This window comes from Ovis canadensis, chromosome 3 (assembly GCF_042477335.2).
Source record: "Ovis canadensis isolate MfBH-ARS-UI-01 breed Bighorn chromosome 3, ARS-UI_OviCan_v2, whole genome shotgun sequence".
Classification (NCBI taxonomy): domain Eukaryota; kingdom Metazoa; phylum Chordata; class Mammalia; order Artiodactyla; family Bovidae; genus Ovis; species Ovis canadensis.
The window spans coordinates 70,668,143-70,688,623 of NC_091247.1; positions in this window are offsets into that span (position 1 = coordinate 70,668,143).

Sequence of the window (20,481 nt, forward strand, 5' to 3'; positions counted from 1 at the left end):
CTGGCCCTTATTACTCCTTGCAGTTGGAATTGATCCCTAGAAGCTGAAAATAGCTCCAGTTAATAGTTCATGGATCACTGAGTTGTCAGGCCCTGAAACCTGTATTGACTATCATTAAAGGGAGGTTGGATATTGAAGGGGCTGGGGAGGCTTCTAAGTGTTAGATGAGGAGGTAATAGTGTCCCTTACCTTTGCAGAGAGGCAGAACCCCTGGGGAGAATTGCCAGGAGTTGATCCTTTAGGATAGGTGTATTGAGGGGTGATAGAAAGGTCCAGATAACCCATTCTTCAGCTATTCTTTCTTACCAGTTAAAAAAAAAAATGTTTGCACTTGAGTGGCTAGTGCTCAGGCTCCAAGGTCATTCTGCTGCTGCTGCTAAGTTGCTTCAGTCATGTCCGACTTTGTGGAACCCCATAGATGGCAGCCCACCAGGCTCCCCCATCCCTGGGATCCTCCAGGCAAGAATACTGGAGTGGGTTGCCATTTCCTTCTCCAATGCATGAAAGTGAAAAGTGAAAGTGAAGTTGCTCAGTAGTGTCCGACTCGTAGCGACCCTATGGACTGCAGCCCACCGGGCTCCTCCGTCCATGGGATTTTCCAGGCAAGAGTACTGGAGTGGGTTGCCATTGCCTTCTCCGCTGGGGTCATTCTACTTGGGTTCAAATTCAAGCTTCAATATTCTCTACTGCAGTTTTAAGAAAAGTTACATAACATTTTTGTAACTCAGTTTTCTCATTTGCAAAATAGGGATAATAATACTATCTATCCCTTAAGGTCACTGGGTAGGAATTAAATGAGTTAATATAGGTTAAATGCTTAGAATGTAAGTGTCTGGTGTGTGTGGGTGCTTAGTCGCTAAGTTGTGTCCAATGCTTTGTGACCCCATGGACTGTAGCCCGTCATTCTCCTCTGTCCATGGGGTTTTCCAGGCAAGAATGCTGGAGTGGGTTGCCATTTCCTCCTCCATGGATCTTCCTGACCCAGGGATTGAACCCACGTCTCCTGCTTTGCAGACGGATTCTTTACCACTGAGCCACCTGGGAAGCCCCAAGTGTCCAGTAGATGTTAGTAATCATCATTATTATCATTCAGATGATCAGATCAAAGGTGTCTTCAAGGATCCAGGCGATTTGGAAAACCCCTGACCTCCACATCCCTTTGAATTGCTTCCTACAAGGAAGAAAATAATGATCTGCTCTGTGTAAACCCTCACTGTCCCTAGCTTACTAATTAGATTTCCAACTTATCATAGCCCAGAGGGTGACAGACAAAATTAGAGTGTGGAAGAAAAAAGTTGTGCCTAAAAATAATGAGAAATTTGCTAACATGTATTGTTGCTATGGAGGCAGCGCTGTGTAGTGTGTGTGGAAGCAGCAGTGGACATGGCAAGAGATGACTTCCACCCCCCGGGCAGACCACTTAACCTCTTGGACCCTCTGATTTCTCTCCTGTAAAATGATAATAAGAATATCTGCCTCACAGAGCATTTTGAGAAGTAATTACACAAATGTGGGTGCATGTGCGTGTGTGTGTTGATGTGTGTGCATGTGATGTGCCAGGTACCCTATTAATCGCTCAGTAACTATAGGGTGTCTGGTGTATAACAACATTCTTAAGCATTAGCTGTTTTTCTTATGATGTTACATTAAAAGGTGAAGTTGCTCAGTTGTGTCTGACTCTTTGAGACCTCACGGACTGTAGCCCACCAGGCTCCTCTGTCCATGGGATTCTCCAGGCAAGAATACTGGAGTGGGTTGCCATTTCCTTCTCCAGGGGATCTTCCCAACCCAGGGATCAAATCTAGGTCTTTGCATTGCAGGCAGATGCTTTAACCTCTGAGCCACCAGGGAATAAACAGGTATATGGCTTTTTTCCTGAGTCAGCCTGGCCTAAGAATACTTTATAGGAAGGCTCTGTGTATTTGCTCCTGAGATTATAAGAATTCAAGGAATAAATAAGGCAAAGCAGTGAAGAACACAGGGGAATAGTGTGTCTGAGGGCTCTGAGGATAAGTAGGCATGGATGACCTTGTCTGGAATATTAACCTGGTAAAAAGACCCCTCTGACAAGGTGGATTCTACCTGAGTATTGAGTTTAGGGCAATCCTAAGCACCTGGGCTTCCTCTGTGGCTCAGTGCAAGAGTCCCAGCTTCGATCCCTGGGTTGGGAAAATCCCCTGGGGAAGGGAATGGTCAATGCACTCCAGTATTCTTGCCTGGAGAATCTCATGGACAGAGGAGCCTGGTGGGCTGCAGCCCATGGGGTCGCAAAGAGTCGGGTGCACCTGAGCGACTAACACACATAGCACCTGGGCAGAGTACAACAAAAGAAATAGTCTGTAAAGTTTTGTTATTCAGAGATCTACTTCCCTTGGACAACCAAGTAATCAATAATGAACATTTTTTGGCCTCATCCTACCCTATCAACTATTCTCTTAGTATGAAAAATTCTTCCATTGCTTTCCTAAACACCATTCTCTTCAGGAATTTTTTCTGTTTCTGTGATGGATTCTTCGTCAATCTCTTCTATGTGTTGCTTATCCTCTCAAATGTTGATGATTCCCAAGTATCTCTGCCTCTTTCCCCCTCAATTTATACACTGTGACAGAAAGAATTAGCTTTTTACTTCCAACTCCAATTTCTCCTTTGTCCTTTGCAACAGATCATCATTTTATATGGGCTCACCTAGGATAAAGACATGATTTCCCAGCCCCCTTGTAGCCACGTGATGAAGAAAAGGTTATTTTTTGTGGTACTTCAAGGAAGAGGAGTTTTTTCTCTTCTGCCTGTCATCTTCCTCTTGACCCCCCATGAAGATGCAATGATGGATCTCTAGCAGCCCTCTTGGACCACAAGGGGGCCTTGGGAATGGAAGCCATGTTTTAGGGTGGTGGGGCAGAAAGACAAGACCCTGCCATAACAGCCCTCAGTTGCCTTCCTCTGAAATTATCTTCTATGAGAAAGAGAATTTCTATCTTGTTTAAGCTGTTGTTATTTAGCTATTTTAGGTTTTCCTCTTATGTGCTTGGCACACTTCAAGGAACACGCAGGCATGGGTGATGAGGTGATTTATAGGAGAAGATGATGGACTGAAGTATAGGGGCCATATTTTATTTTATGGGCACCATCTAAGGTTCTGAGAATCTTGTACAGATGTGGGAATATGATGTAATGTGCCTTGTTGTTGATTGAGATGGAACTTTCTGCCAGACTGGGGGCTCAAAGTTAGATCCAAGTTGGCATGAAGAATGTGATGTTTCTTGTACATGTAAGTTAGTAAAGTCAGATTCATCTTGATACATTCCTGGATGATCTTTCTTTCTTTATTTATTTTTGGCTATGCTAGGTCTTTGCACAGGCTTTTCTCTAGTTGCGGTGTGCAGGCTTCTCATTGTGGTGGCTTCTCTTGGTGCTGAGCATGGGCTCTAGGGCTCACAGGCTTCAGTAGTTGTGGTTTCTGGGTTCTAGAGCACAGGCTTTGTAGTTGTGGCACATGGGCTTAGCTGCTCTGTAGCGTGTGGGATCTTCCTGGATAAGGGATCAAACCCATGTCTCCTGCATTGGTAGGTAGCTTCTTTTACCACTAACCACCAAGGAAACCCCATAGATGATCTTTTACAAAGACATTCTATAACTTCCTTTTTTTTCTCCTTAGTGTATTGAGAACCCCTTTCCACGACAATAAATGCACATGTATATGATTTCTTTTAATGAGCACAACATAGTCTTTTCTACAGATGTGCTGTGATATGTTTAACCGGTCTTCTTTCTTCTTTACCAGTCCTTGCCAGCTAGTAACTCAGATGGCATATTGGACTGTGGTGCTTGCTGTCACTTGTGCATATACTGGGTGACTTGTCCCTGAACATGGCCCCACTTTCAGTCTAATGTCCTATGACTCTTGACTAGTTTCCAGTAGGCATTCTCCTGATTCTTTTTTTAGGTTTAGCTGGTCCCATGCTGATACAGACCCTCTGAAAGGACCTCAGGGTTTTTTTTTTTTTTTTTTTTTTTTGTGGTATGAGGTATTCATGTCCAGGTATGTTCATGTCTTACCCATGTTAAGCCCAATTCAAATAGCATCAACTGCTCAAAGTCTTCTCTGACCCACACACCAAATGAGAGTCATCTCTCTTTCATCCTAACAGTATAGGTCCTTTCTTGTGCTTCCTTGTGACCTCACAATTTCTCATCTATCTCTTTAGGTCCTAATCCACCTCATCTCCTCTCTCTAGGGCTTGAGTTCCTTAAATAAAAAGATTGATGTTAGACTCATTTCTCAGCCCCATTAATCACAACATATTTTTACAGCTAGGACTTAGGAGATGTTTGTGGGGGTGAATGGCATTTCTTTTTATTTTCCTCATGGTATTTCCTCATGGTATTCTTGGTACCCTTGCCTCTCAGTATCATTTAGAGGCTTGCCATTTTGATAAAATCTCAGAACTCTAGAGATAAATTTTGAGTGTCTGAAATTACACTTACCATCCTGTAGAAGCAGGTAGCAGGAAATCAGTTTTATAAATGACATAACCGCATGGTCTTGTGTTGTTTTGATGCTTCAGGAGACATGATTAAGGCAGTAAGAGTGGCTTTCCTACTGTCTCAGCATCTGGAGATTGTCTCAGATTGCTTCTGACCTAAACTCATCCACCTGCAGGATTCTTTAGCCCTGAAATATTCAGTTAAAACATGTAGTGTCTTAAAGTGATCAGGCAGCCAGACTGACCCAAACCAAAGCTTTTCAAATGGCTGACACATTAGGAATCTAGGGCACTGCGTTTGGATGAGGTTCCTTTCAGTGCTAAGTGGGGATTCAAAGATATAGAGGAGAAGCGAATTGCTTTTTTTTTTTTGCTGGGTGGTGATGTCTAGAAAGCTTAACGAGGCCATCTCTGGGCTTTGCAGTCTGCTGATGGGAGGCCTGGTGTGACAGGCAGTTAATGTTTAAGGACAATGAACTGTCTTGCTGCGTGATCTCTGCAAGATGGTCTTTTATGGTCTCATTGATGAGTCATCCTCTCTGGGCAATCAATTTTTAGCTTGCTATACTCGCTCTGCTTTCCCTATGAATAAGTTTATTTATAATCTTCAATCCTCTATTCCTGCGTGGTCTCTGGTTTTGAACTTTGCCTGGGCACTGACTGGGAAACTTCAGGCCGTTTAGGTGTGGGGTATGTATTTCAAAGTCAAATTGTCTAGACATCTGTTATAGAAGCTGGTGCAACTCTGCTGAGCGTGTCACTTGGGAGATGAATTTCTTTATGGCTGGCCTGGCATCGTTAATTTTAGTAAAAAGTTTTTGCATTGTAGTTTTATCCACTAATAGTCTGAAAGTGCTCTGCATTACTAATCCCACAGGCAGGGAGAGATGAAAGCTTCTGACAGGGTCTATGACGGGAAAATATCACCAGTTCCAACACCTGATTACTCACTGAAGTTTCCAGTGAATCTGCCAAGGTCTGAGCCATCTGCTCCACCTAGAGGTTTTTCTTTTTCCACTTCATATGAGAATGTAAATATGCCAGTAATGCTGATATACATAAAAAGCCTAACAACAAGAATGATGATGTGGTAATGGTGATGGCCACCGTTTATCAAGCATCAGGTATTGATCAGGCACAGATTCTCTGTGCATATCACTAGTTCCCATCCCTGACTGCCACCCGGGGTGATAAGACAATAAAAATATGCTGGAGTCTTACCCTCTATCAATTAAATCAGAATATCCTCCAATGTTACTCCCAGAGTTCCCTTTTTAAAAATTAACATGAATATTACATGATTATTAAAGCAATGGATAATCTTTCTAGGATATTTGGATTGGACAATAAAAAGTAAAATTAAAATCATATATGATTCTACCACCAGGAAATCCTCTGTTAACATTTTTAAACAACTTCATTGAGGTAGAATTGAGATGCAATAAACTGCATATGTTTGGAGTGTGCAGATCGAAGTTCTGACACCCTATTAACATTTTGATATATTTCCTTCTGATCCCTTCCTTCTCTTTTCTTCCCTCCCCTCTCTTCCATTTCCCTCAACACATATAATTGGTATTATAAGGCGTATACATTTTTGTATCCTGTTCTTTTGTAAAAAATTTTTTATTTATTTGGCTGCGTCAGGTCTTAGTTGCAGCATGCAGGATCTTGAGTTTCATTGTAGCATACAGGATCTTTTAATTCCAGCATGTGAACTCTTAGTTGTGGCATGTGGTATCCAGTTCCTTCAGGAATTGAACCTGGGTCCCCTGTATTGGGAGCATGGAGTTTTAGCCACTGGACCACCAGGGAAGTCCTTCCTGTTCTTTTTTAAATTAACATTTATCATAAGTATTTTCCTGTGTGATCTTATTTTCTTCAATAAATGAGTTTAATGGCTGCACAAAATTTTAGCCTTATGGTTCTCTTATAATTAGTTTAACATTTCTTTATTGTTGAATAATTACATAACTTCTGCCTTTTCATTATTAGAAACAAAGATGCAATGAACTGTTATAAACAATTGTTGTTGGATTAGAATTCTTTATTAAAGGACTTTGGTTAAGTTAAAAAAATCCTTGGGCCTCAGCTTCCTCATCTGCAAATGGGAGCTAATGTTAATATCAACATCTCAAAGGATGTTGTGACAAGTAAGTAAAATATTGCTTTAGTATAGCAATATTTAGCACAGCACTCAGCACTTTATAAGTGTTTAATTTATATTGGCTATTATTGTTATCATCAATGTCATCCAGATATCTGTGTGTATGCCCTTCCTCCCATATTAAGTGGAGCCTCTTTGAACACAATAAGGTGTGTTATGTGTTTTTTCTCTTTTGGAGGTGACCCCACAGTGATAGGCACATAACTTTTAATAAAGTCACTGAATAGATCCATCAGTCAATTAACTGACCTTTTAAAATGGCTTTCAACCCCCTCAGACTGTTACAACTCCCCTCCAGCCTGAAGAATCGACATGGACCCCACCACTTGTCTCCTCTTCTGCCATGCGCATCCTCTTTTAATGCCTTCTGGCTACAGGGGACTGAGGGCACGGGAGACCTGCAGCAGGGGTCTTCGGGAGAATGAGAATGCTGTCCCAGTGAGCATCTCAGTTAGTTTCCCTAGAAACAACTGAGAGGGCAGGAGATGGGAAGAAAACGAGGACAGAATAGATGCTGGAAGGTAAGATATGAGAAGAACTGAAATGGCGGTAGGAGTCGGCTAGTAGTACTCGCTGGCCTGATAGGCGTGGGAGTGACGTGATATGAGTGGCAGGGAACTAACTGGGTTAAGGATGATTGCTGGATGCATGTGCTCCCCTCTTTTTGTGGCTAATCTATGTAAGTGAAGGCAATTGCACCACAGTCTCAAGTTATTGCAAATCTTAGGATCTACTGATGAGTGAGAGGCAGCCATGAGCAGCAGGTATCTCCCAGAATTTGCCGCCCCATTTGGGGGTGTATAACCATATGGGGATTGGAGGCAGAGCTCTAGATGATGGGTATTGCCTCTTTCAGCATTTCAGTTACTTCATCTCTGGGCAGGATAATCATTTTGGCTTCTAACTAGTATTTGTTTTCTATTTTTCTTCTTCCTTTTCAGCAGGTTTTTAGGCCTTTAGTGAGTCTGGGAATCAAAGATTCAGAAAATTTTGGCTGTGTGAAAATAGAAGCTGCTGGAAGTCAGTGTCTCTTTCTTCTTTTGGAATAGCTAAACTGAAAAACCAGATTATACCTTGTGTTCTCAACAGGGAAGGGAGAGAGTGGGGAGAGGTTTCCAGAACCTGAGATGCTTTCCCTTTATTACAAACCCATGCTTGGCTTCATGGTGGCACCCTGGAAAGTTGCAGTGGCTTAGAGGGGATGCCACGTAACCAGCCTGTGAGGTGAGACTCGAGGCACCAGGAGTCTAATAGAAGTAGAGGGCCACCATATCTCCAGGGGCCACAGTGGGCTTGCTCAGTGAGGATGACAGGATAGCCAGGATAAGCTAAATGTCAGTTCCTGCCTCTGTTTTTTTTTTCGAGGATCACACATTGCCAATAATGTCTTAGTGAATTTCCCCCTGGCCTGGCAAGATGGAGATTGGGAGTCAGAATGGAATTGATTAAAACAAGTGAAAGAAATGTGTATTTCTTGCAAGTCCAAGATTTCATATTCACTGAGCTTATAATTCTTTTTGCATCTCAGAAATGAAGATGACATTTCCCCTTGTCACATGGAGGAGGTATAGTTACTCTGAAGGTGAAGTGGAAATGATAAGGACTGTAAGTTCTAAGAGGGCAGGGATCTAATCTGTAAGTCTTCAGTAACCAGGTATTGAATATGTGATAAGTGAATAAATAAACCAAATATAAACAGTTATTTTTGCTTGACAGATGTAGGTAGAAAAACTGGGAGATGTACTGGCTCATTCTTCATGTGGGGTGGCGTCACTCTCTATTTCTGTGGCCACTTTAGTCCTGATTACTTCCAGTTCACACACCCCACAAAGGACCAGCACAGCAGACCACCCAGAGGCTGGAGAATGTCCTCTGTGGTCCGCCTAATAACAGTCTGCCCTGGCACTGGAGAATCAGAGTCAGGGAAGGCAGACACATCCAGTGGCTTTTCTTTAGCCTTGCTGACTTGTCATCAGGCCTATTGCCTAATTTCCCTTAGGCTGCTCCAGGTTCTTTTTAGACACATGATCTAGGAGTTACACACCTGCCTGATCAATAACCCCAGGTGTCAGAAGAAGTCATATCATATCCCAAGCCCCTCACCAGCGACACAGCCTGTTTTGGGCTCAGCTCCTCTGTAGCTGGCACAGAAGCAGCCTTCTATTTCTTGTTGACCGCTCCCATTTTCCAACTTCATGGTGCAGAAAGCCCTGATTCAAGCCATTTTTCCCCATTAGCACTACCTGTGCATGAATGCCTCATTGCTTTCCAAATGTCAAACTGTAATGGAATAATAGGCTTTAACCTAGAGCAGACAGCAAGGCTGATCAGGTGTTAAAGAAGGATTATTAATGAAAATGAGAAAAACAACATATTTAAGAGACAGAGTCAAACGAAGAGAACAGTGGGCTGGCAGTTTCCCACTGCTCGAGGGGAGCAGCTGTGAGGGCACAGCGTCTGCTTCCACAACAGCCATGGGGATGCTCTGTCTCGGGGAGTAATGAAGATTGCACCTTTCATCACAGGAGGGCAGCAAATTTCCTGAACATTAGCTCCTTGCTTCTCACTGAGTCCCTGAGACAGATGTCACAGAGGGTGGGGAGAGATGCTGGCAGGAAGCTGTGTTCTGGAACTACCAAGAATGTGGGCTTGAAAGTGAAGTGGGAAGTCGGAGTGATTGCAAGTTGCCTTGGGACCATAAAGGCCCAGAACAGACTGAGGACCGTGAGAGCAGAGCTGAGCAGAAAAAGCCCCACTTCAGTGCTGAAAGCAAGGATAAGTGAGTTTATCTGCCATGCTTTGCGGGCGGGGGAGTATCTAAGGAAAATTCCTTCATCTAAGGAAAGTCCATTCCTTTCTGGTCCTGGTTTTACTGGGACAAGAGTAGCTGTTCTTCCTCCCTCAGGTAGTGGCCGTGACTCAGTAATTCATGTGATAAAAGTGCTCTTATATTAAATAGTAGATTTTATCTGTTAACATTTATTTAACAATTTACTTAGTACTTTTGCACCGTGATGTGGGAGACACTATGTTTCAGGCAAAGATACGTGAAACAAGCCTTTTGAATCTACATGATGACATGGTAGGGCAGGCAATGCCCTGCCCTACAAGATGACTCAGTTTTCTATCTGGGGAAATAGGTGAATGGTGACAAATCCCCATTTAAAGAGCAATTTAAATTTAGAATTATGAGACTTCAGAGGAAGAAGAGCTCATTTCTGGCTTGAGAGCCTAATGGAAACAGGGGTCAGGAAAGCTAAGACTCAAGACTGGGCAGATAGGGTGGAGGTGGCATTCAGAAATAAGGATGAGAACAACATGGAATGGAAAAGGCCAAGTGATGTTCAGAGAGTGGAGGATATCCCACATGCGTGGAGTGAAGGGGGCATGTGAGGTGGGTGTAAGATGAAGCTGGAGTGTGAAGAAACAGCATGGGAATGAGGGTCAGAGAAGCCAAGCAGAGAAGTGGAAAATTGAAGCTAATGGGGCCTTTGTCAAAGGAGTCTTTTCAGTGACTTGATTTTGTTGGATGGTATAGGGTGGATTAGAGAAAAGAAAGATGGGAAAGCACTGTTAGGAGGTTCCTGGAATAATCCAGATGTGATACGTAAGAGCTGGACTAGGTTGATGATAAGGAAATGAAAAGTGAATGTGAAAGTCGCTCAGTCATGTCTCCCTCTTTGCAACCCCATGGACTATACAGTCCACGAAATTGTCCAGGTCAGAATAACTGGAGTGGGTAGCCTATCCTTTCTCCAGGGGAAACTTCCCAACCCAGGGATTGAACCCAGGTCTCCTATACTGCAGGCAGATCCTTTAAGCTGAGCCTATTCCTTTACCAGCTGAGCCACTAGGAAAGCCCACTTTTGAAATGAAAGGAAAAAAGGTAACAAGTGAAAAGAAAGAAAACTCATCAGATACCTGTTGGATAGAGTGATCCAAGGAAAGAAGAAGGTTAAGAATAGGAAGGAGAGGGGTTAGGAATAAGCCTGAATAGAGGAGCTGGAGTGGGACTCAGAAGGGTCTTAGGGCCATCCTCCAGTGCCAGGCTTCATTCATTAGGTACATGGAACCTGTGAACATTCAAGTAAGATGAAGATGGGATCCACTTTGTGTTTTAGGAGGATTTCTGTCTAGGCTGGAGTTCAGAAAACCTGGTGGCAGAGAGAACTATCAAAGATTTTATAATCGATTATTCAGATTAAAAAATGATGGGATATGATCACAGACAACAGAAAACGAGTTATTTTCAAATTAGAATGTAGAGGGGAAGAGAGAGAGGCACTGAAGATGACTCAGTTTTCTATTTGGGGAAATAGGTGAATAGTGACATCTATTACTGGAAACCAGGGAAACAGGCAAGGAATGGCTTTGTGGAGGGTGGTGAGTGGTTCAGCTCTGGGCAGGCTGAGTAGGAAGTGATATTAGGACATAGAGGTAAAGATATTTGCAAGGTAGTGGGAAATAAAGACCGAGAGCTTACTAGAGAGACACTGGAAATCAAAATGGATTTGTGAGTGAGCTACAGAGGTGTGTAAGTAGCAGCAGAACTTAGAATATAATAATTGGAGCAAGGATGGGCTCCTGGGTTAACTTCAACCATTATGAAGCATTTTATAGTCTTGGTAGAGTTCTAATAGCTTTGGTCATTAGACCAAAATCATTAGAGCTCTGCCAAGTAGGTGGTCAAAGTTGCATTATAGGCTGAGAGTTTTGGCAGGGCAGTCACAAAGATGGGGAGACCCAGTGCCTGATATCCTATTTTGTGGAGAAAATTTGTCCATTTTTTAAAAAATTATTTCTTTATTGCTAATGGGTCTTTGGAGGAAACATTCTCTCTACTCTTTAAGTTGAACTTTTTATCTGAACAGATCACCAGGAGAGAAATTTCTTTTCGAAGACAAAGGGCCTTGAAGTGGATAAGATACATGCTGTATTAGTCAGGAATGCTTTCAGCTGCAGGTAATTAAAGAGGTTTAAAAAATAGCAATTTGTGTTTCTTATATAATGAGAAATCTTTGAACAGGTGTTGGTGCAGTGGTTCAGTGATGTTGGATCTACTGTTTCTAACTTTCTTGGCTTTTACCTCGTGGTTGTTAAGTGGTTTCCATACTCTTGAGTATCAGGTCCACCTTCAATGAAGGAGAAAGGAAGGGTGACATCTATACTGATTTATTTTTAATCAAGAAAGCAGAAACCTAACCATAAATGCTACAGAATGCTCTTACTTTTTGTTGCTCAAAACTGTGTCATGCCTTCACTTCGAGCTTCTCAGTGTTTAGAAAAGTGAGTCTTTCATTTTCCAGCCTCTATACTAGAGCCAGGCAGGAAATAAGGAACTGGGGAATGACATTTGGTTGGCCAACCATATCACCTATTGTGCTGCTTTGTCTCTATCACAGCGTTGACTAGTGTTATAAGAACTGCAACCATAAAACAACAGAGCAGTGAAAGTAATCCCTGGTTATTTTATAGCATGTTTCACTTAAATTTTTTTTTTTCACATTTTCCAAAAATGTCATTCTTTCCTTACAATTCTAGGAGGCTGGTATTCTTTGATAGAGGAGGAAATTGAGTCCAGGTGTGGCTGAATGGCTTTCCTGTGTCATCAAGTTGGTTGGTAGCAGAGCTAGAAGGATCTGATTCTGGTCACCTGCCCATGGGAGCAGGGCAAAATTGATCAGAACAAAGACCTCAAGTCTCCTGACGCCCCCATCCCAAAGCCCTCGCCACTGGACCACAAGGCCTTTAGTCCAAATGCTTTTTAGTCCAAGTTCTGATTTCTTCGTGTCTTTACAGATGGGTTAAAATTTGTGCTTGGAGTTTCGGGATGTCCTTCGGGGTTTCCCACACTGTCCTTGGTCATAGATGTGTATGGACAGTAAGAGGCTGGAGAAACACTACTGAGTCCTTTTCCTCTTTGTGATTATAATTTTCCCTCCTACTTTCCCTTATGGCTGAATAGAAGTAGGTTGAGAGACAAAAAAGACTTTATTAATCATAAAATATAATAAAGTATCTAGGAAACTTGAAAAATAGGAAATTATAAATAAACAGCAACAAAAAGCACACATATAACTGTAGCTCAACTGCTGGTCACCCAGATGTCCCGAGATTCTCCAGGAGGCCAGGATCACCCTGCTAATAAGTGAAGCGAAAGTCGCTCAGTTGTGTCCAACTCTTTGTGACCCCATGGACGGTGTAGCACACTAGGACCCTCTGTCCGTGGAATTCTCCAGGCAAGAATGCTGGAGTGGGTGGCTATTCCCTTCTCCAGGGGATCTTCCTGACCCAAGGATCGAACCCAGTTTTCCTGCATTGCAGGCAAATTCTTTTTAACATTTGAGCCAATTAAATTGGTCTGCAAACCCCAGACCGTGAGTAGTGAGACAGTGTCCCTCTTCATATCTTCTGAAATTCCTGGGGGAGGGACATATATTTTTCCAGTGAGCTCCTGTTCTAGCTTTTCTCTTTTTGCCTAATTATTTCAGTTTATGATCCATTTCACCAAAAATGAATATGTAGATACCAAACAGTGCTGTACTTGTGCTTAGTCGCTCAGTTGCGTCTGACTCTTGCAACCCCATGGACTGTAGTCTGCCAGGCTCCTCTGTCCATAGGAATTCTCCAGGCAAGATACTGGAGTGGGTTGCCATGCCCTCCTCCAAGGGACCTTCCCAACGCAGGGATCGAATCCAGGTCTCCTGCATTGCAGGCAGATTCTTTACCTTCTGAGCCACCAGGGAAGCCCGTACCAAACACTGTGTAATCGTATTTTGAATCTTGTCACTTTGTGCTGGTTGCTGTTCTAATTATTTCTTTTTCTCAAAATATCACCTACATGTGGCTGTGTATGTTTCAGACTTCCCTAAAGCTTCAGTGTCCTGCTGGGAATTCCCAGAGCTGGGACTATGCTGAGGTCAGTGCTGCATAACCCTGAAATTTTGCATCCTAGGTGCCTCTCTTACCATACCCTAGTCTGGCTCTGAGGATGACATTCTATCACAGAAAGCAAACAACTTAGGACTGAGTGATAAACATTTCTGTGCTTTAAATATCCAAGTTGTCCATCTCCAGAGCAATTATTGACTATCTCCTGCGCAGAGTCTGGGCTACCTTTCTTTTGAACCCTCTCTGCCCCCTTCCTTGCCTTGTACTGCCCTTTAGCTCTTCGAGCCTGTACCCCCAAACACTTTAGCCTTCATTTGTGAGAGGCTATTGAGAGTTTTGGCTAAACAAAGACCTTGTCCTACCTAAGAAGAACTCTGGTGCAATCCTTAACTACAGACTGTCAGGCTACAGAGAAGTGGCAGATCAATATACCTGGACCAAGTGTCTGAAGGTGATAAAAGTCTGCAATCAGCTGACCACACTCTGAAGGAGACCTTCCCAGTAGGAAGTATGGCTGTGAGGTGGACAAAGTCCTGACCTTGAAGCTGACGAGCCGGGGTGGTGGAACTGGGTACATGCTTGCAACATTCAGATCATGTGAATTTGAACCAGTCTCTTAACTGCCTCAAGTCTCAGTTTACTTAGCTGGAAATAGTGTGGCGATTATATGAGATAATGCCCATGATGTTGTTTTTTTAAACTATGCAGTGCCTGAGAATGGTGTGATTAGTATAACAATAATAAAAATGAAGACAGGCTCAGGAACACTTGTTAAAGCAGAGTTCTTATTATGTAGGCACAGCTCATAGAGCTGGGTGACATGAGGAGCTGGACTGAAGTAAGGTACCTGATGTGATGGGCAGCAAAGCCCTATACCAGGAGGGGAGCCCACCAAGTTTTCTGCTCAGTGACTTTCTGCAGGAGGTCACACCTCACAGAGCTCCGCTCTCAGAAGTTTCAATTAGGAAGGGACTGAAGAGGCAAATCCAGTTAATGACTAATTGCTCAAAGTGACAGAAGAATTTTGACCACACTCCTAATAATGACTTAAGAGACAATTTGGTACATGGATGAGGGGGTTGAAGCAGCCTGAGGGAAACACACAAAAACCTCTTCTCTCTTGAGCGTCTGTCTCTCATTCAAGGGTATTTTGAAAGCACCCCTTGATTGGGAATCTGTTGAGACTTGGCTGCAGAAATAATGTTCAGGACTCCTTCTGTGTCCTGTGTGTGAATTTAATTCTCAGTGTCAGCCAAAGAACAGGGTGAAATTCTCTGCAGTATTTAGTGCCAGTGCTGGGAAAATGGTTGCCACTTGGCTCTGTTACTTTCCTTTTATTTATAAGAGGATATCATACACTTTAAAACAAATGCTTTGCCTATTATGACATCTCTTCTTTATTGGCTGATTGAAAACATGGAAAATTATAGCTAAAAATTCTATCCTAGTAGTTCAAATCAGAGGAGCTATATCACAAAAAATTAATGAAGCAAATACATTTGTTGGGAGTTAGAGTGGGAACATAGCTTCTTGAATGATGGAGGTATTCTTCAGAATTGCATGTCCAAAGAACAATAGAAATTACCCTCACTTTCCTCTGAGATGTACAGTTGCTTGCTGAAATGAGGAAGAAATTTTTCCATTGTTCTAGTTTTTTTTTTTTTTCCAGGAGTTTCTAACTAGAAATAACAGGGAAAATTATTTCTGAAATAACAAAACAAGGCACACATCTTATTAATTAATAACCAATGAAAAAATTTAAATGAACAAAAGTCCTGAATTAAGACAGTGAGATAAAATATTAACCTTCTAGTTGTCTTAATTCAAAGTTTCTTAACAGTTAATTAAATACTATTTTATTTAATGCAGAATAATTCATTTTCTCATGTTGCTAGGAAAACCTATTGGCCTGTTTGCAATGAAAGGCACTGATGTATGCTCTAAATATTCCCAGGTCCAAATGCAGGAAGGAGGAACATTCCCATTTGTGGTTCAGGACTTAATAAGTGAGGCAAAATTCCTTTATCATTCATGGGGAATTGAAGTGTAAATTTTTAAAAATCACAATAGCAGAAGAGTCAAATACATTTTCCACGGTCAGCCCTGCTTTATAATTAGGATGCTATACTTCAGTTGCAGTACATTTTCAGTAAGTGGGACTGAATTTTAGAGAACTGGTACAATCTATCAGATGATGTTTACAGCCGTGATTCAGTAAAATGTCTGCATGTGGAGGAACTGCAAATACTGCTAGAATTGAGTCCTGGTGACTTGAGAATATTAACATCATTTTGACTGTAAATGTTGATATCAGTGGGTTACGATGTCTGTAATTCACTTTAAATACTTCAGCATAGATTGGATAACATTAAGAATGTTTGAATGAGTTTAAGCCACATTTTAAAGGGAACCAGTTGACCTAATCAAAAGTTCATGTTCCAGGAGTGATTTTAGTTAAGCATTCATCAGAAAAGCCATACTCCATATGAGGCTACTGGGGCCTTCTGTGATATTTATGATTTGGTCAACTCCAGAGATTGTGCTACTTCCATGTGCATAGAAGGGAATTAGATAACCCTCAAACATCTAAAAACGTTAGCTGTTATAACCTACCAGCTTAATGGTTGTATACATTGAATTGGCCTGAGCCGTGATCTCAGTCGTGAGCGCTTCTCAGATGATGGTCGTGCTCTTTCTGTGATCCATGATGGTGCTGGCATGTGGTGTGTGCTCAGCGCAGAGTTGCTGAATTCATGAATGCATTAATTTTTGCTTGGCACTTTCGTTTTAGGTGAGTTATTTCTTGGGGTCCTGATGTACTTATCATTTAGCTATCAGTGTGAAAATGGAAACTAGGTAGACGTATGGCTTAACAATTATGCAAATTTATAGTACCAGTGTTGGTAATATTGTCATAAATTTAGCATTGATGTCCAGTTAAAGTCTGCTTGATATCAGGAGTAGAAAAATGAAACAAACTATTATGAACATTGTTTACAAACTATTTTTGTGTCTGACATTGCTTGATTTAGTCAGTATGACTTGGAGATAAATTTTAATTTTGGAGGTAAGCTACCCCTCATTGTGGATAATCCACTAAAGATAGTTGAGGCAATCAATTGCTGGTTGTCACTGGGAAAATGGCACTGAATCTGTCCCTCTTTTTCTCTTTGTCAGCTTTTCTTCTCTCTGTTTTCCTCTATAGCTCTTCCCATTACAATGAATTTTCTTGTTCTAATATTTGTCTTGTCATTTGCAAATGAAGCAAATATTTTAGAAGCCACTCTTCTGTACAAAGCACTGTGCTAGTTGCCTAGGAGGCACAGAGATGGAAAAGGCACAGTCCCTGGCCCCTCAGTCAGATGGAAGAAATAAGGGAAAACTTCTTCTTTTGGGGGAAATCATGGGACAATTCATTTGATCTGGACCTTTAAGGACAGGTAGGGGCTTCTTGGATGATGGTAAGAGCTTCCTAGTAGAGAAAAGTGGGTGAATTGAGAGTTACAGAGGGGGAATGTTCTGGGTGTGTTTGCATAAAGGTAATTAGTCTAAAGTCAGGTCTCCAGGAGAGGGTGGTGGGTGCCATGTTCATGTATAACTGTCCATGTTTTCAGTCGCTAAAGAAGAGATGCCATAGTAGGCAAAGCATTTGTTTTAAAGTGTATTGATATCCTCTCATAAATACAAGGAAAAGAATAGCACTAAGTGGCAACCCAGAAGGAGCCCTGAATTCTGCATAGAACTCCACCCTATTCTTTGGCTGACACTGAGAATTAAATCCACACACAGGACACAAACAAAGGGAGTCCTGAGACTTATTTCTTTTTTTTAAAAAATAATTTTATTTATTTATTTATGGCTGTGCTGGGTCTTTGCTGCTTCGTGGGCTTTTCTCTAGTTGCAGCAAACAGAGACTACGTTGCAGGTGTGGTGTGCAGGCTTCTCATTGCAGCGGCCTCTCCTGTTGCGGAGCACAGGTTCCAGGACACTCAGGCTTCAGTAGTTGCAGTTCCCAGGCTCTAGAGCACAAGCTGTATAGTTGTGGTGCAAGAGCTTAGTTGCTCCTTGGTGTCTGGGATCTTCACCAACCAGGGATTGAACCTGTGTCTCCTGCATTGGCAGGCAGATTCTTAACCACTAAGCCAACAGGGAAGTTCCCTGAGCATTATTTCTGCAGCTATGTCTCAACAGACTCCCAGTCAAGGGGTGCTTTCAAAATGTCCTTGAATAAGAGACAGACCCTCAAGAGAAAAGATGTTTTCGGTGTTTTCCTTAGGCTGCTTCTACCCCCTTGACCATGTACCAAATGATCTCTTAATTGATAATTAGGAGTGTGGTTCAAATTTGTCTTTGAACCATTAGTCATTAATTGGACTTGCCTCTTCAACCCCTTCCCAATGGATACTCCTGAGAATGGAGCTCTGTGAAGGGTGACCTCCTGTAGCAATTCATTGAGCAGAAAACATGGTGGGCCTCCCTACTGGAGGAGAGCTTCAGTGCCCCCCACACCTCAGGTACCTCACCTCAGTCCAGTTCTATATTTACCATGTCCATAGGTTTTCTTCTTCCTGTTTATTATGGCTGTGGTCACAAAGATCTGAAAAAGGGCAGTAGAAGATGAGCCGGTTGAGATGGGCAGTGGTGGGTGTAATAAGGCCTCTCATGCTATGCTGAGGAGCTTGAGTTTCAATTTGTTGGTGAAAGAGAGCCAGCAAAGAGTTCTGCTTGCAGGATGGCAGATGCATTCCTGAGGGGACAATATGAACTTGGGAGACTTCTTGGCCTTGAATCCAGGCTTTACCATTTACTATGGTGTGATTTTGGCAAGTCACTTAGCCTTCCTGTGCCTTTATAAACAGTACCTCTTCCCTAAGGCTTGCTGTGAATATTAAACAAGATAATACATGGAATGAGGCTTCCCAGGTGGCATGAGTGGTAAAGAATCTGCCTGCCGGATTCGTTATCTCCTGCCTGTGCAGGACATACAAGAGACCCAGGTTTGATCCCTGAGTCGTGAATATCCTCTGCAGAAGGGCATGGCAACCCACTCCAGTATTCTTGCCTAGAGAATCCCTTGGATAGAGGAGCCTGGAAGGCCATAATCCATGGGGCCCCAGTGAATCAGACATGACTGAGCACACACACAGGGATACACAGGATAACATGGAATGAACTAGAATTCTGTCTAACTCATGTTCAGTTCAGTTCAGTTCATTTCAGTTGTTCAGTCATGTCCGACTCTTTGCAACCCCATGAATCACAGCACGCCAGGCCTCCCTGTCCATCACCAATTCCCGGAGTTCACTCAGACTAGCATCCATCGAGTCAGTGATGCCATCCAGCCATCTCATCCTCTGTCGTCCCCTTTTCCTCCTGCCCCCGATCCCTCCCAGCATCAGAGTCTTTTCCAATGAGTCAGCTCTTCGCATGAGGTGGCCAGAGTACTGGAGTTTCAGCTTTAGCATCATTCCTTCCAAAGAAATCCCAGGGCTGATCTTCAGAATGGACTGGTTGGATCTCCTTGCAGTCCAAGGGACTCTCAAGAGTCTTTTTCAGCACCACAGTTCAAAAGCATCAATTCTTCGGTGCTCAGCCTTCTTCACAGTCCAACTCTCACATCCATACATGACCACTGGAAAAACCATAGCCTTGACTAGACAGACCTAAGTCGGCAAAGTAATGTCTCTGCTTTTGAATATACTATCTAGGCTGGTCATAACTTTTCTTCCAAGAAGTAAGAGTCTTTTAATTTCATGGCTGCAGTCACCATCTGCAGTGATTTTGGAGCCCAAAAAAATAAAGTCTGACACTGTTTCCACTGTTTCCCCATCTATTTCCCATGAAGTGATGGGACCGGATGCCATGATCTTCGTTTTCTGAATGTTGAGCTTTCAGCCAACTTTTTCACTCTCCTCTTTGACTTTCATTAAGAGGCTTTTTAGTTCCTCTTCACTTTCTGCCATAAGGGTGGTGTCATCTGCATAGCTGAGGTGATTGATATTTCTCCCGGCAATCTTGATTCCAGCTTGTGTTTCTTCCAGTCCAGCGTTTCTCATGATGTACTCTGCATAGAAGTTAAATAAGCAGGGTGACAATATACAGCCTTGATGTACTCATGAATGCTCAGTAAATATTAGGATCAGCATGCTGTATATACTCATACATGTTCTTCAGTGGGCTGTATAGACAGGCATAGATGAACACAACTTAATCCTTGTGATAACACTGGGACAGGCTGGGCCAGGGTTATGTTGAATAACTCCAGGGGCCTCTGAATAAGTAAATGATCTGAGCAGGCCTCGTGCTAAGGCCATTTGGCTCCAAGTCCCCTGCTTTTTCTATGGCATCACTGTTGTCCTAGCAACAATAAGACCTTCTCTCCTCAATGATAGCTCTAAATATTTCTGAATGATGGCATGTTCAGGCTTTTTTAAAAGATAAATACATTAGGAGGCCCTAGGGATTATATCAAAGCAAAGATTTCTTTTTAGCACCTAAAGGATGGATACTAGTCATTCAAAAGTTTTCAAGAGAGAGGCAAGGGTATGCATATATATATGTATATATATCCCCAGCTCCTGTTAAAATTACCTTGAATTTTGGAAGATTTTGTTCACGTTTCAGACCTCCTTTCCCCAAGGTGCTATTCTGGATGGTCAAGTGATGAGCAGTAGGTTTCAAAGGAAAGAATGGTACTTTTCAGGTGTACTGCTTAATGATGTTCAAAAGAAGCTATTGTAGGTGATTGGAATGTGAACCCACGGGCAGGGTGCATTTTAATTTTCATTTAAAGTGGGGAGCAAGCCTGTAGGGAGCCAGCCTGACCTCATTTAGCTGGCAAAAGTTAGGTATGTGCATAGCTAATAATGAAAGTATCTTCCATCTGTAAAGGGTTTTATGCTTTGAAAATTTCTTTGACACACTTTATTATATTTTGAT